Below are 16463 nucleotides of genomic sequence, written 5' to 3'. Positions count from 1 at the left end.
TCACAGGGCTTGCCCTGCCAACTGTGAGGCTGCACCAACAACAATATTGTGTACAGCTTGCAAAACTATCAAAACACTCACCAACACAGAGATATCAAGCCGACAGCACAGAAACAAGTCATTCAGCCTGAGAGTCTTTGTTGGTGTTTGAAGACCACATGAGCCTTCTTCCACCCAACTTTATCCAACTCCATCAACATATCCCTCCTATTCCTTTCTCTCCTATGTGTTTGTCTAGCTTATGGATTGTGGCTCAGTTGTTTAGCACTCTCACTCCGAGGCCACAAGGTTCTGGGTTCAAATCCCACTCAAAATTCCAATACTGAGGGAGTGCTGCACTGTTGCAGGTGCTGTCAGTCAGATGAGATGTTAAACTATGACCCCATCTGCCTCCCTGATGGATATAACAAATCCCACACCACTACTTGTCAGACGGTTTTCCCTGATGTCTGGGCCAAATTTTATCCCTCAAACATCACAAAATCAGATTGTCTGGTCATTATTCCATTACTGTTTGCGAGAAGTTGCTGCGTGCATACTTCCAACATCACAACAGTGCCGACTCTTCAGAAGTTATTTTCTCGGCTGAAGCACTTTGAGACCCTCAGTAGTTGTGAAAAGCGCTATATAAATACAATTCTTTTTCTTACCCTCATTTAAATACATCTATACTATTAATCACAACATCCCCATGTGGTAGTGCGTTCCTGACTCTGAACACTCCTTGAGTAAAGTAGTTTCTCTTGAATGCTTTATTGAATTTATTAGTGGCTATCTTATACATATGGCCCTTAGTTCTGGTTGCTGTCTTATCTACATTCATATCCGCTTGGGCCCTGCATCAAGTCCTCCTTTGCCCTTCATTTGCTAGTGGAAAGAGTCCTAGTCTGTTCAGCCTTTTTGATGGGTATCGCCTCTCAGTTCTGTTATTATTCTTGTGAATCAATTTTGCACTTCGTCCAATTTCTCTATATTCTTTTTATTAGCTGGCAATCAGAACTATGCACAGTAATCCAAGACTGGTTGAACCAAAGTTTGATACAAGTTTAACTTGGTGCTCTGAATTTTAATTTGATTTCTTTAGAAATCAGCAGTGTTTAATTTGCTTTTTACAGCCATTGAAACCTGCAGTGATTTGTGTATCTAAAGATCCCTCCCCTCCTCTCCCAGAGGCTTATTGTCCAAAACAGTGTGTAGTCTCCTCACTCTTCCTTCCAAAACACCTCACGCTGGTCAATATTGAAGTTAAATGACTTTTCTGCACTTATTCTGCAAGCTTATTATTGATTTATATTTTGTATCTTGCCTTCTTCTGGATCAACTATACCTCCCTGTTTGGTGTCACCCGCAACTCTTGAAATCATACATCAATTCCTGAGTTCAAATCAGTCATGTCAATGTTGAATGATAACATCTCAGAGCTCTATATGAAAAATATCAAAAAGTTGATCCATCAAACCAACTACAAGAATCCAAAAAACCTTTATCCAACCAGTAAGATACCAAAATGATACATGTTCTCCAAACCTATACACTTAATGGTAAGGTTCTGGGGAAAGTTGCTGAGCAAAGAGACCTTGGAGTGCAGGTTCATAGTTCCTTGAAAGTGGAGTCGCAGGTAGATAGGATAGTGAAGAAGATGTTTGGTATGCTTTATTGGTCAGAGTATTGAGTATAGGAGTTGGGAGGTCATGTTGTGGCTGTACAGGATATTGGTTAGGCCAGTTTTGGAATACTGCATGCAATTCTGGTCTCCTTCCTATCGGAAGGATGCTGTGAAATTTGAAAGGGTTCAGAAAAGATTTACAAGGATGTTGCCAGGGTTGGAGGATTTGAGCTATAGGGAGAGGTTGAATAGGCTCGGGCTGTTTTCCCTGGATCGTCGGAGGCTGAGGGGCGACCTTATAGAGGTTTATAAAATCATGAGGGGCATGGATAGGATAAATAGACAAAGGTTTAGGGTGAGAGGGGAAAGATAAAAAAGAGACCTCAGGGGCAACATTTTCACACAGAGGATGGTGCGTGTGTGGAATGAGCTGCCAGAGGAAGTGGTGGAGGCTGGTACAATTACAACATTTAAAAGGCATCTGGATGGGTATATGAATAGGAAGTTTTAGAGGGATATGGGCCAAGTGCTGGCAAATGGGACTAGATCAGGTTAGGGTATTTGGTCGGCATGGACGAGTTGGACTGAAGGGTCTGCTTCCGTGCTGTACATCTCTCTGACTCTATGTCTCTAAATGTACTTTTTTTGTCAAGTACCTGTTTCTTTTTGGCAAATATATACTCAAATCTTCTCAAAGGCATTGAAGAGTGCAGGCAATTTATCAATGCAACGACACCACTGAAGAAGTAGCCAGCTGTAAAGCTGAATTCTTTCATTCCTGGTAGATTAGTACCTTTGCTGATCGTACTCCCTTATCTGACAGTTTATTTCAAAAGCCAGGAAAAGAAATTCTAAATTAAATTTGCATTACAAGTATTGTTGGCAACAAGACAATTTTATATCAACTGATGTTTGTTCAGTCAGTTATTGGGGCTGGACACATGACTTTTCTTCAGGTAATGTGTCCAATGCACTAAAAGAAAGAAAGTTCCGCATATCAGCACAGTACTTGTGAATTGAAATGTATTACATGGCCAAATAGACATCTGAGAGTGATTACAAGGCTGTAATCAAATCATGGGGGTTCAGATGATATCATAAGCCACAGCAGTGAGGATCCTGCAGTTTATAACTAACATTTGACACAGGAGGCAGAATCACAGCCATGAAATCATTTCCAATTTTGCTCATGTTTTACAACATGGAATTTACGGAGACAGTTTTATTCCACACGAGGAGCCTCCATCTCTCCAAGCAGGTGTCATAGTGCTTTCAGCCAGCACTGGCTGTTGTTGAGATCCACACCAAGGAATCCTTTCCTGATTGAAATGTTTTACACAGCAGCAACTGCCATCAATAGTACAAGTACAGGTGAAAACGATCAAGAGTGGTACTGGCAGCTATTTCATTTTATTAAAAGGTTGAGCTGAATGCAATTGCAGAGCTAACAACTTGCAGGAAGCGACCATAAGGTGAGTCAGCCTGTGCAGTCCCACACTCTGCCTAGTAGATCCAAATTGCTACCTGGGCAGTAAAGTATCAGAGAATGCCAGCCAACTATAGCACTCAGCCACTATTTAGAATCTGGATTAGAGTGGTGCTAGAAAAGCACAGCAGGTCAGGCAGCATCCGAGGAGCAGGAAAATCAACGTTTTGGGCAAAAGCCCTTCATCAGGAATAGAGGAAGGGTGCCTGCAGAGTGGAGATAAATAAGTTTCCAGCATCTGCAGTCCTTGTCTTTACCCGCTATTTCGAATCATAGAGTCATAAAGCATGGAAACAGAACCTTCAGTCCAACTAGTCCATGCTGAACATAATCCCAAACTAAACTAGTCCCACCTGCTTGCTCCTGGCCCATATCACTCCGAACCTTTCCTATTCATGTACTTGTCTAAGTGTCTTTTAAAAGGTGTAACTTTGCCTGCATCCACCACTTCATCAGGAAATTCATTCCACATGTGAACAACCCTCTGTGCAAAACATTTGCCCCTCATGTCTTTTTAAAATTTCTCTCTTCTCCACCTTCAAAATATGACCCCTCGTCTTGAAATCCTCATCCTAAAGAACAGACACCTACCATTAACCCTGTCTATACCCCTCATGATTTTATAAACCTCTATACGGTCACCTCTCAACCTCTTACGCTCCAGTGAAAAATGTTCCAGCCTACCCAGCCTTTCTTTATAACTCAAACCTTCCATGCCTGGCAACATCCTTTTAAGTCTTTTCAGAACCCTCTCTAGCTTAATAATATCCTTTCTATAATAGGGCAACCAGAACCGGACATGGTACTCCAGATATTTGTCCATTTAAATTAATATTGGAAAGTCTCCATAGAGAACAAGAGAGCCACTGGATCAGGTCACTACTCGTACAGGCAATGAAAATCTACCCCAGTAAGTTTTGCACAACACTATCAATGTGCATCGTGAAATAATGTTACCTTATCAGTGTGCGCCATAAAGCTTCTTACAGTTTAATAAATACATGCAACATGAAACTAACTTAACACAAACTCTAAAGATTCCCACTCTTTGGTATTATTTGTAAACAATCCCCATCCTCAGCTATGGAATATTCGAAAAGGAATAATGTGGCAAAAATATGCAACAGAATAAGACAGTGAATGGCTCTGAAAGATGGATCCCCCTTTGAGTATTATGGACAAGCTGCATAAATCCCTACTGAGTTTGTTGCTTGAGAATTTAAAGGACACCTTTGGATATAAATCTCAAGACTCCCTTTGCCTTTACGGAAAATAATATAGAAGTTTTGAATTTACCTTACATCATAGACATCCAGAGCACACTTTAAAATCAGACATGAATAGGAGGCCAGATTTAGACTGTAGTAGAAGGTGGGAGGTTGATTGCGCTTTTAGCTTCTTGTGGCAAGTTGTTATTCCCATTCAAGCTGAACTCAAATCCCGAGTGTAGCTTCTCCTGCTATGTAACAGCTGAAGTTCGTGTGACGTCTGCTCTATAATCTTCCCATCTAACCATATTTCCCTCAACATTTTCCCATTGAATACTCAAGATTTTCTGTGTTGCACTTCAGTGGAGGAAAAGACGTTCCCTCCACCCTACTGGCGTCTGTCCAGTCACTTTGACATATCTGCAGCGATTGAACATCTGTTGACCATTCTGAGACGAAGGGGGAGGGAAGGCTAACCCTCTGAACACTCACAGCAAATTCTTCATCACAAACCATTCCAAATCCAAAACATTGCAAAATGTCAATGAAAAAATGCCAAGGATGCTGTGCTTCTGTTAGGGATCAAGTTCATCTCGAACAGGTACCAAAATGAGTGGGAAAGGCATGGCCATCCTCTCCTGATTTGCAATTCCACTGTTGTCAAAAGAACTGAATGTCATACAGGAAGGATAATGAGTGGCCCAAGAAAATCTGACCATTTAGCATCCTATCCAAGATGAACTTTGACATACCTCCTCCACATAGTCCTCTCAAGTTTTCTGCAGATACCTTTGGATTCTGGGTATCAGCAGGAGTGGACAAGGAGTAACTTACCCACTTAGATACTCAGTCCTTTGGTAACTAACCTGTAACCACTGTTCATAAATCATTAAGTACTGCCCTTTTTTTGAAATAAAGGATCAAATCTCATCGAGAAGGTGCAAAAAAAAGATGATAAGGGATGTGGAAATGTAATGTTTAGCAATCCCGAGTTTGGATCGAACATTGGAGGAGAAATGGAAACTTCAACTGGACTTCACATAAATAGTTTTTAATGACAGCAATACCCTATCTTATCAAACATTTAACTGACCTCACAATTTCTTCTGGCTCCAGTCGTAGTGTCGTCTCTATTTATGAAGAGCTTGCACTTGGAGCCCTCAGTGGGGGTAACTTTCTCCTATTATCATCTGCAGCTAATTTGCTGAAGTGTATTGGCTACTTAGAATCATAGCACCACTACAGTGTAGAAGTGGGCCATTTGACCCACAAGGTTCACTCCAACCCTCTGAAGAGCAGACCACCCAGACGCACCCCCTACTCTATTCCTGTATTTCCAATGGCCAACCCACCCCACATAACCTGCACATCCCTGGATACTAAGGGCAATTTAGCATCTGCAATCCACCTAACCTGCACATCTTTGGACTGTGGAAGGAATTCGGAGCACCCAGAGGAAACCCACACAGACACGGGGAGAATGTGGAAACTCCACACAGGCAGTCGCCTGAGGCTGGAATCGAACTGGGTCCCTGGCACTGTGATGCAGCAGTGCTGACCACCGAGCTTTGATCCTACTGACTGCAATGGTGTGGAAACCAGGTGGATTCTACAAAATCAGTGGCGACTTTGTTCACTTGGGTATGTTTACTTGATATAAGATTGTCAGATATCCAAGGGTTTTCTGGATGGCCAGGCAGACGAAGCCAGACAGCCAATAGGATACTCCAAGCTCTTCCTCAGGAAGTTTGCTTGCAAGCTAGGAAGGGCCTAAACATCTATTCTCGCTGGATGAGAGAGGAAAATATGGACATCACGTTCGAGGGCCACAGTGGCTTGGCAACAGACATTAAACACAGAAAACACAACCTAGAGCCACACCTGATAATCACTTCATGTGTCACACTTCAGGCAGAACCTGCCTCTCACAGATTGGTCCCTTCAAAGTACACTGTATGAAGCTGCTGCATCTCCAATGGATTTGATCTGCTGCATGTCCATCATCGCACACAGATGGAAGGATGTGGATGATTTACAAGTGGCAGTTCAGTACCCAGGCAGCGAAGGCTGAAAGATTCGCCACCATTATAAATAACAAGAGTGCTAAAGGTTAAACCTTGGGCCTCCACATTTGAAACTTCTTTCCCATTTCATGAAAGAAAAAAAAATAAAAATCGAGGTACAGCCTAGCCACTGCCTGTTTCATGCTCTCTACCTTCAATCTGTCAGTTCCACGCAAAGCCATTAACTTTCAGTGGGAGATTCTCAAGTCCTTTATGAAAGTCTAAATGAAATTTGTTTTGTCCAAAATTAAATGACTCATTCAAAAAAAACTTGTTATCCATTAGGATCCATAGTTTTGACTGCTTAAAAAAAAGTAAGACGGAGTCATGTTCATTTTCAATTTATTGATGGCTTTCCAGTGTAATCCCAGGACACATGATTTGAATCCATGTTGTATAACGCAACCGACACAGAAATGGGAAAAATACTGAACTTAGCCGGATGCACCTGGAATTATGGCGCTTCAACTCTTTCCAAGCGATGACCATGTCACTAAATTGATGTCAAAAAAACTCTGGAAGTTCACTGATGCACCTGTGCTAGAGTGCAGCATCTGTATAAGACAGAAAATCTCATTTCAACAGGAGTGGATAGTGTTGCCTGGCACGCAGTCAAAAGGAATTGGATGCACATGCTCGCATCTGCTTCTTGACAAACAATGCTTTGACACAAAGCACTACTTTAAGTTGTACAACATGAGGACTTAAACCTCGATCGCAACAGAGTTTCTCTGAGCTCTGAACTAACATGAACGATCACAATCCACAGGGCACGAGCAAGATGCAAGCCAGAAAGCTTTGGAGATCTGGAAACAACAACAACTTGTGTTTATCAAGCACTTTAACATACTACAAGATACTTCCCAGAATCATTACGGAACAATAACTGACACCGAGCCATAGAAGGAGATTTTCGGAGAGATTACCAAAAGCTTGGAATGGCTGCAGCACAGGAAGACATCATTCAGCCCGTCATGGAATGACAACTCTCTGCAAGAGCGACTCATCTAGTGCCATTCTCTTGGCTTTCCTTGCAGCCCTGCAATTTTTTTTTCTCTTCACATGATGTTCCAATTCCCTTTTGAAAGCCACAATTGAATCAGCCCCCAGTGTACACTCAAGAAGTTTATTCTAGATGCCAACCATTCACTGTGTAAAAATGATTTTCTTTATTTACAGAATGTGCTAAAGGAAGGAGCAGTCCATCAGACTGGGATGAATTTTAACCCAGGATCCAGCAACTATCACAAATAAAAACAGAAATTCTGGAGAAACTCAGCAGATCTGACAGATCTGTGGATAGAAAGCAGAGTGAACATTTCAAGTCCAATTACCCTTCTTCAGGTGGGCAGCACCAATTGTACCAAATGTGACGCCCGACGGGTCGGTTCGCCTTTGTGGGGATTTTAAACAAATGGTAAACCACTTCTCACAGCTGGATAAATACCCAATTTCTCGCATAAAGGATTTATATGCAAAGCTGGCAGGGGGCTGTCTTTCACGAAGCTGGACATAAGCCATGCAATTGTGGTGAGATGAGGATTCCCAGGAATATGCTACACAATTAATGCCCAGAAGGGGTTGTACCAATATAAAAGATTGCCATTTGCGGTATGGTCCCCCTGTGCAATTTTCCAGCGGACCATGGGGAACATTTTACAAGGTCTTTCCAGGTCTCCATTTATCTAGATGATGTGCTAATAACAGGGAAGACCAATAAGGAGCACTTAGAGAACTCGGATATAGTTCTTAGATGCAGAGACCACCCCTTATGCAAATACAGGGTTAGAGTTGTTAATGGAGTGAGGACTCTGCACCAGGTTAAAGCTGATCTTCTCAAATCTAGGGGGAGGGCGGGTGTATTGAACCAGCATCAGGGACACCAATGTCGGCTACAAGACTGCTTTAAGTGAGAGAGGCAGATTACTTCAGAGGATGACGTTTGGTGTAGGAACCACGGGAATGGTCCGGCATGAGTCAGAGGCATGGTCGAAGCGAGGTCAGCTCCAGTGGTGTATAAAGTTTGAGGAGGTGCATGGTCCTGAACAAGCACATGGACCATATGAAAGCTGCAAAATCACAAATGGGGAGGGAGCAAAATGTGCTCGGCTCCTTGACAGGCTTTCTGATTCTTCCGGAACCCATGGGTTCTCCCTCTCCATCAAACACTGAAAGAGACCTCAGAATCTGAACTGGACACAGTGAATGCTGCAGCATCGACAATGTTACCACCTGAGGGGGAAAATGAATTCCTTCGGAAACAATCGGGGTGCAAGATGCAGGCTACTGTGGGTTAGACCCCACCCATGTCAGAGGCAGAGTCAAAGGAACCTAACCTGGTGCGTTTTCACCAGGAGGAGGTACAAGGAAAAGAAGCAGCCTATGTAGGGAGTGATTGTAACGAGGTCAGTCAGGTAGACCTCATATAATATGAGCTCCCTGATTGGGGCTGATAATCTGATCCAATCAGGAAGCCCTGGCTGACTGATACACACAGGAGGTGTGTGTGTGTGTGTCATCCTTGTACCTCCTCCTGGTGAAAACGCACCAGGTTAGGTTCCTTTGACTCTGCCTCTGACATGGGTGGGGTCTGTGAGAGGACCTGCCGCAGCTCGGCCCAGAGGACGCCTGAAGGCTCAATGCTCCCTTCACCTTAGAGGAGCTGACCGGCACCCTCGACCGGTTCTCGAGGGGCAAGTCCCCGGGGCTGGACGGGCTGACTCTGGAGTTCAGGGCGTTCTGGGACGTCCTGGGGAGCGACTACGCACAGATCCTGGGGGAAGTGTCTAAATGCTGGAGAGCTGCCCCTTTCTTGGTGCAGGGCGGTCATCGTCCTGCTACCAAAGAAAGGGGACCTTCATTCTTTGAAGAACTGGCATCTGGTCTCCCTCCTCAGCACGGATTACAAAATCTTCGCCAGGGTGTTGTCTTCTCACCTGGCTTCTGTGCTGGCCCACATGATTCACCCGGACCAGTCCTACACGGTCCCGGGCGGGAAGATACACGACAACATCCACCTGGTCTGGGACCTGATCCATTTCTGTCGACGGGCTGGTCTGCCGAGCGCCTTCTTGTCTCTCGACCAGGAGAAGGCGTTCGACAGGATTGATCACGAGTACCTGCTCGGGACTCTGCGGGCATTCGGGTTCGGGACGCTGTTTGTCGCCCTGATGCCAGTCGCCCTGAGAGCCAGATGGTGGATATGCCGTTCTGAGCGCTGTCGCCCCGAGGAGGGGTAATCGGAATGGGATGTCCTAGAGGTGGTTGAAAGGTGTCGGAGCAGCCGAGAGCCAGAAGGTGCGTGGGGCAGGCTGAGATCCGGAAGGCTTGTGGGCTACCTTGCACGCTGTCGTCCCTGGCGAAGGGGACGGGCTGTCCGGAAGGTGTGTCAGGATAGCCCACTAGCCGGACTGCGCATCGGGGTGGGTGAGAGCCCAATGGTATGTAGGGGCAGACCGAGAGCCGGAAGGCAGGTAGCCGTCCTCAGCGTATCACCACGGGCAGGTACCAGGGTGGGCTGACCCAGAGGTGGTCGAAAGGTGTCAGGGTGGACCGAGAACTGGAAGGGGCATGGGATGGACCGAGAGCCGGAAGGGGCGTAGGGGTGGGCTGCCTTAGAGTGGCTGGAAGGTGGGAGGGATGGGAGGCTTGCTGGGTCTGTATTGTCTGCACTTTCCTATGTAACAGGATTGTGTCTCATGTACAAATGTCATTGATGTCTTTTCATATTCAAAACTGGGACTTGGGGGTTTGTCCTCCTTTCCCTGTAAACTGGTTGAACGGTCGGGTTTGGGGCCTGGCTTTGCTGCTCCTCTCTTGTAAAATTGCTGTTGTATACAGCTGTAAATGTTAACTGTTTTTCTGTAAACTCTCTTGTAATTGTTTAAAACAATAAAAAAGAGGAAACCTGATTCCTGAACTGGCTGAATTATTTAGTCAGTTTGTTAACTGGTATTCCCTTTTATTGAGGACCGACCTCCAAACTGGCTAATTTAAACAGTCAATGTGCGACAGGTGTAATTCAGCCTTCATTAGGAAACTGTTGTTTCCCTGGCTGGTTACAGCCTGTATGTTACTCTCTTCTCAGTCCTTTTCTCAAAGTAAAAAAAACATGTTGATTTGGTGGCAGGGTTTGGCCCTTGCACTCTACTTTTTTGTTTTTTGAATGTGGTTTCACTTTTTGGTGTTTGGACTGAGCCCTTGTGAGAAAATACATCTTTCCAGATGAGCTGTTCCTGTGGGTAGGCCTGGTCCTTTGTGGGTGACTAGGCCTCTGTAAAGACTGAACACCTGTGTGTGCTGGGAGATGAGCAATTGTTGCATCCTGGAGTGGACCAAACCCCTGCAAGTTAACTGCAGCCTCACAATGTATTGTGTTCCTTTTGAGTGGGCCTAGTTGTCTCTGGATGTGTTGCTGGAAAAGCACAGCAGGTCAGGCAGCATCCAAGGAGCAGAATCGACGTTTCAAGCATGAGCCCTTCTTCGGGCTCGTGCCCGAAATGTCGATTCTCCTGCTCCTTGGATGCTGCCTGACCTGCTGCGCTTTTCCAGCAACACATTTTCAGCTCTTGTCAGTATGAGGTAACCAGGAGCTGGAGGGTCGATGACTACCCAGGGGAAAGCATGCTTGGGGGGGGCTCTGTTAGTACGCTGGGGGCTAGGCAGCTGACAGCATACTCCATAGGAAAGCTGGTCAGGGGAGAGGCTGCCGATACGTGAGCTGGCTGGGGGCCGGAGGGTCGATGACCGGCCTGGAGGAAATCAGGCCAGGAGGAGCCTGTCAGTATGTGGGGCGGATGGGGCCAAGCAACTGATACCGTCCTCGCAGGAAAGCTGGTTTAGAGCAGGCTGGTCAGTACGTAGGAAGGCTGAGCTAGGCAGCTGACAGCAGCCTGTAAGAAGGCCAACCACGGGAGGACCGGTCGGTACGCAGGGAGAGTGGGAGCTGGACAGCCAATAGTTGGTCCATAGGAATGCTGGCCGGGAGGAAGTGTCAGTCAGTACATGGGGAGGCCAGGTGCTGAAAGGCAGGCAGCCTAATTTTAGGAAGGCAGGTTGGGAGTGGTTGGTTAGTATGCGGGGTGACTGGGAGACAGTGGCCGACCGCTGTGTAGGAGGAAAGCAGCTTGGGGAGTGTTAGTCCGTATGCAGGGTGGGTGGAGACCAGAAGACCAAGAACCAGCTCGTAGGAAAGCAGCCCGGGTAGTCCGGTCAGTACACTGGGTGACTGGGAGCTGGGTGGTCGATTACCAGCCTGGAGGAAAGCAGGCCTGGGGAGGGTCAGTCAGTACGCAGGGCGGGTGGAGACCGGAAGGCCAACTTGTAGGGGAAAACAAATTCCAAAACTGGCTGAACTATATAGCCAGTTTTGTTAACTGGTATTCCTTTTTATTGAGGACTGATTTCTAAACTGCCTGATCTACACAGTGTGTTATTATTAGGGAACTATTGTTTCACTGGCTGGTGACAGCCTGTGTGTTACTCTTTTCTTTTACTTTGAGAAAAGGACAATACTGATTTTTGTGGTAGGGCTTAGCCCTTACACTCTAGTTTGCTTTTTTTTTTGTATGTATTTTCACTTTTTTGGTGTCTGGGCTGAGCCCCTGTGAGAAAATGCACCTTTCCAGATGGACTGTTCCTCTGTGGGTAGGCCTAGCCCTCTTTGGGGAGACCAGGCCTCTGTAAAGACTGAACACCTGTGTGTGCTGGGAGGTGAGCATTTGCTGCCTGTTGGAGTGAATCATCCCCTGTGAGTTAACTGCACCTTTTTACAATGTACTGTGTTCCTGTGAATTGGCCTGGTTCTCTGTGGATAAACCAGGCCTCTATGGAGACTGAACATCTGTGTGTGTGCTGTGGGGTGTGTTTGCTCCCTTCAGGAGTGGACTCTGCATACTGGGGTGGGTACTGCCTTTGCTTGTGGACTCTAACAATGCATTCTGTAAACTGGAGTGGACCCTGTTCCTGGAAATGGATTCTGCATTCTGAAGAGAACTGTATATGGTAATGGACTCTGTGTACCAGAAAGGACTCTATTTGTTGGTAATTGACTCTGTCTTGTTGCGTGTTGGGTTTATCACCTGCACTGTCTTATGTCCCTGGATCTAGCAGGCCTTACTGTGAGTTGGGAGGCTCATAGGTCATCCGGAGAGCTGGAAGATGGGTAGGTACCCCTGAAGGCCAGGAGGTGGGTCGGTTGCCCTGATGCCAGTTGTCTAAGAGTCAGAAAGTAGTTAGGCTGTTCTGAGCGCTTTCGACATGAGAAGGGGTATTCGGGACAGGCTGTCCTAGAGGTAGTCAGAAGGTGTCGGAGCGGCCAAGATCCAGAAGGTGCATAGGGGCAGACCAAGATCCGGAAGGCTTGTGGGCTGTCCTGCGCGCTGTCATCCCAGGGAAGGGGACGGGCCATCCTAGAGGTGGCCGGAAAGTGTCCGGGCAGTCCACAGGCCAAATGGCGCATCGGGTGGGCGAGAGCCAGATGGTATGTAAAGGCAAACCAAGAGCCAGAAGAAGGTGGCCATCCTTAGCGCTGTCACCCTGGGTAGATACTGAGGAGGCCTGAAGGCACGAGAGGGTGGTTAGGGAAGCTGTAAGGTGGGTAGGCCATCCTGATTGCTATCGTCCTGAGGGGGTTTGGGGAAACAGGACTGGCTGTCCTAGAGGTGGCCAGAAGGGGTGTAGGGGCGGGGTGCTTTTGAGTGGCCGGAAGGTAGGAGGGGCAGGTGGTTTGCTGGGTTGCCAGGGGCGTTTGTGGTACGTGCAGTTTTATTGTTCGGTTTATTGGACTGTCTGTGATTGCATTTACTGTTTCCTTTTTGAGATGACAAGGTGAGGTTCGAGGTTCGTCCTAGTTTCCCTGTGAACTGGTTGTACGGTGGGGTTTGGGGTCTGGTTTTGCCCCATTCCCCTGTAAATTGCTGTTTCTTGTTCCTTTGTTACCTGTTTGTAATTTGTTCTGATTAATAAAATTTAAGAAAACAGGAGTGTCAAACTTCTTGTTCACTCTGGGAGCTGGCTCTGAAGTATCTGGTTCAGTGTCAATGACTCCCCATGTGTAAATAAAGGGGGACTTGGTAACGGGACACTGGCCTCTGTGGATTATTTCATTTTCCTAACAGTGAGGGCTCATTACCACCTTCTCCAAGACAATTACGGATGAGGAATAAATGCTGACCTCACCAGTGACACTCATGTCCCATTAAAAGGTTTTTTTAACCTTGGACTGGGAGCAACTCACCCTGCAAAGTGGCACTCCCAGTATCTCATAAGCATTTGTAATTGTACACAAACCCAATGACTTCTACAGTTGCCTGGACTTTACATCCTCACATCCTGCTTCCTGTAAAGATTCTATTCCACTCTCACTGTTCCTTCATCTGTCGCATCTGTTCTGATCGTGGCAACTTCAACAAGGGGGCTTCTGAAATATCCACCTTCTTCCTCAACTGAGGATTCCCCAACAACTGGGTCCAGCCCATCTCTAACAATTCAGCCCTCATCCCCTATCTTCCTCCCCTCAACAGTGACCCACCATCCCATCAGCATCCACAACCAGAGGATCATTAGCCGCCACCTCCAGTGGGATGTCCCCATCAGACACCTATTCTCCTCCCCTCCCTTGTCAGCTTTTGGCAAGGACTGTTCCCTCAGGGACACCCGGTCCACTCCTCCTTCGCCACCAATCCCTTGCCCCCCCCACAGCATCTTCCCCTGCAACCACAGAAGGAATAACACCTGCTCACTTACTTCCTCCAACCTCACTACCGAAGGCCCCAGACGCACCTTGCAGGTGAAGCAGCACTTTACCTGCACTCGCCTCAATCTAGTCAACTGCATTCGCTGCTCACGACGTGGTCTCCTCTATACTGGGGAGGCAAAATGCAGACTGGTCTACTGCTTTGCAGAACACCTATATTCTGTCCGCAAAAATGACCCAGAGTTTCTAGTTGCCTGTTACTTCAACACACCCCACCTTGTTTCCTGGCAAACAGCTCCGTCTTGGGCTTGCTGCAATGCTATAATGCAGCTCAGTGCAAACTGGAAGAACAGCACCTCATTTTCTGTTTGCAGATCCTGCAACCTTCTGGACTCAATATAGAGTTCAATAATTTTTAGGGTCTAAGCACTTTCTCCCATTCCTTACCGCGATCCCCACACTCCAGGCCTTGTCCTCACGTGGACTACTATCATAAATAACCCATTGTCAGCCATCAATGGTCACCATTAGCAGTTATTCATTCTCCCAAACTGACCTTTATCCACTCCTTTGTCTGCCCAACTGGAAACCAAGATGGCGGCGATCTGAAAGGTCTGCTTTGCTGAGCTCTGCATCTCAGCTCAAGCAAAGTGGTACTTTAACCCTCCCCACTTAGGCCATTTTGGTAAAATTCGACATTAAAACAGTTTTAGAACCTTTATTAATCCTGTTTTTGTCTAGTGGAGATGACAAAACATCGAAAAGGTTCGACTAAGTCCCAACATGTAGGACACCCACCAGAGATAGTGAACATGCCCGTGGTCGCAACCCCCTTTGCTAGTTCGTCGGACCCAATTATTTCCCAGGCCTTGGTTGCAGAGTTTGCGAAGCTGCAGGAAATGATTGAGACTTCGATCAAAGAGAAATTCTGCAGTAGGTAGGACCCGATCTCCGCCGTGCTTCAGAAACATGAGCAGCAGCTTGAAGACCTCAAAGAGAATGGAGGAGGTTGAATGCTGGACTGCAACATCAGAGACTGCGATTGATTCCTCGAAGGTCCATACCTTAATGAAGCAAGTCGATGACCTCAAAAATAGAGGTAGGAGGAAGAATGTCCATATCGTCGGGCTGTCAGGAGCAGAAGGCAGTCAGCCAGCGTTTTTGAGAGCTGGCTGCTGCAATGCCTTCGCTTAGAGGCTGAAGCAGGCTGGGTGAAGATTGAGTGAGCTCACCAGGTCACAGTGTGCAAATCTGGTTCGGACCAGTGCCCTCGTTCAGTCCTAGTGCAATTCCATAGTTACGGGGACAAGCAAAGAGTTATGGAAGCCTCCAGAATTCAGGGGAGGGATCCACAGGCTTCATTTTACCTACAATGGGTCTACACGCTCATTTGGCTCCTCAGAAAGCAAAAAAACTTTCTGGACAATTTAAACTAGGTTGGATGGTTTGATACATGGACAATAATGTTTTTTCCTTTTAGTGTTGTTGGATTTTTTTTCTGCTATTAATCAGCGTTAATGTATAGTTGGGGATGGGTAGAATACTTACTTTTATCTTCTTTGTTAATGTTGCTATTTTCTTTCTTTTGAGTCTGTGGTGCCGATCAAGCTGGAAGGGATGATGGTGATTGTGGGATGTGTAAATGCTCCCTGTTGCCAGGGGGTAAATTCCCTCATTGAGTGCCTTTGGTGCTTTGTATTTTGTTTGGTTGTTTGTGTATATAGTTCTCTAAAATTTTGGAAATTTGTTAGTTGTAGTAGTTTTAGTTTGTGTAGTTTTCAGGCTGAGTCATTTCTCGTTGATGCTCAGCAATCTGTAAGTCGAGTTCTTCCTCTCGGGAGTTCCGATATCATTGCACAGGGTTATGGCTAATAGTGTGCTTAAATCACGTACCTGGAATATTAAGGGGAGCTGTTCGCCAGCTAAGAGGAAAAAGATACTTTCTAGTCTTAAAAAGGAGAGGGTGAACATTGCCCTATTAAAAGAGACTCCATCGTAGCCCACCCATCCTCACAACTTTCGGATTGATACAATTCAGAGTAAAATCTCTGAAATGCAGCATTGATCTTTTTAGAATTGCAAGTAAAAGTCCCACTCCCTTTCCTGATTGAGGTAATGAATTGGGGGAACTCTCTCTTTTTCCTGGTGATAAGGAACATTTGAAATTGCAGCAGGGTGAGTTTGATCAGGTATATTTCTCAGCTTTTAATACTAGGAGTAGGGGAGTGGCCATACTTCTTAGACAGAATCTCCCAAGCATGGGCGGTTCGTAATCCTTAAAAGCCTTGATACACGGAGATGAGTATGGTATTTTTAATGTTTGTTGTCCTCCGGCGCACCCCCTTAAATTCCTGGTAGATGCATTTTCCAAACGGAGTACCCTTGCGTCGCGGCACATTATTAT

General features: G+C 46.1%; 1 protein-coding gene across 6 annotated transcripts in view; it reads right to left on the bottom strand.

Moving 5' to 3' along the window:
• LOC122543325 (tensin-2-like) overlaps positions 1-16463 on the bottom strand; it is a 273742-nt gene that overhangs the window by 131605 nt on the left and 125674 nt on the right. Inside the window, exon 1 of one of the 6 annotated variants that reach the window (XM_087985586.1) lies at positions 4389-4493. The exons of the other annotated variants lie outside the window; for them this stretch is intronic. The gene's annotated coding sequence lies outside the window, so the exon portion shown is untranslated. Of the gene's footprint in view, positions 1-4388; positions 4494-16463 lie in introns of those variants that run through there. 6 annotated transcript variants of the gene reach the window in all.

This window comes from Chiloscyllium plagiosum, unplaced genomic scaffold (genome assembly GCF_037043375.1).
Source record: "Chiloscyllium plagiosum isolate Xiang-an unplaced genomic scaffold, Cpla_swu_hap1 HiC_scaffold_53X, whole genome shotgun sequence".
NCBI lineage: Eukaryota > Metazoa > Chordata > Chondrichthyes > Orectolobiformes > Hemiscylliidae > Chiloscyllium > Chiloscyllium plagiosum.
Note: the sequence above shows the minus strand (reverse complement) of the source record. Positions and strands in the feature narration are given on the sequence as shown.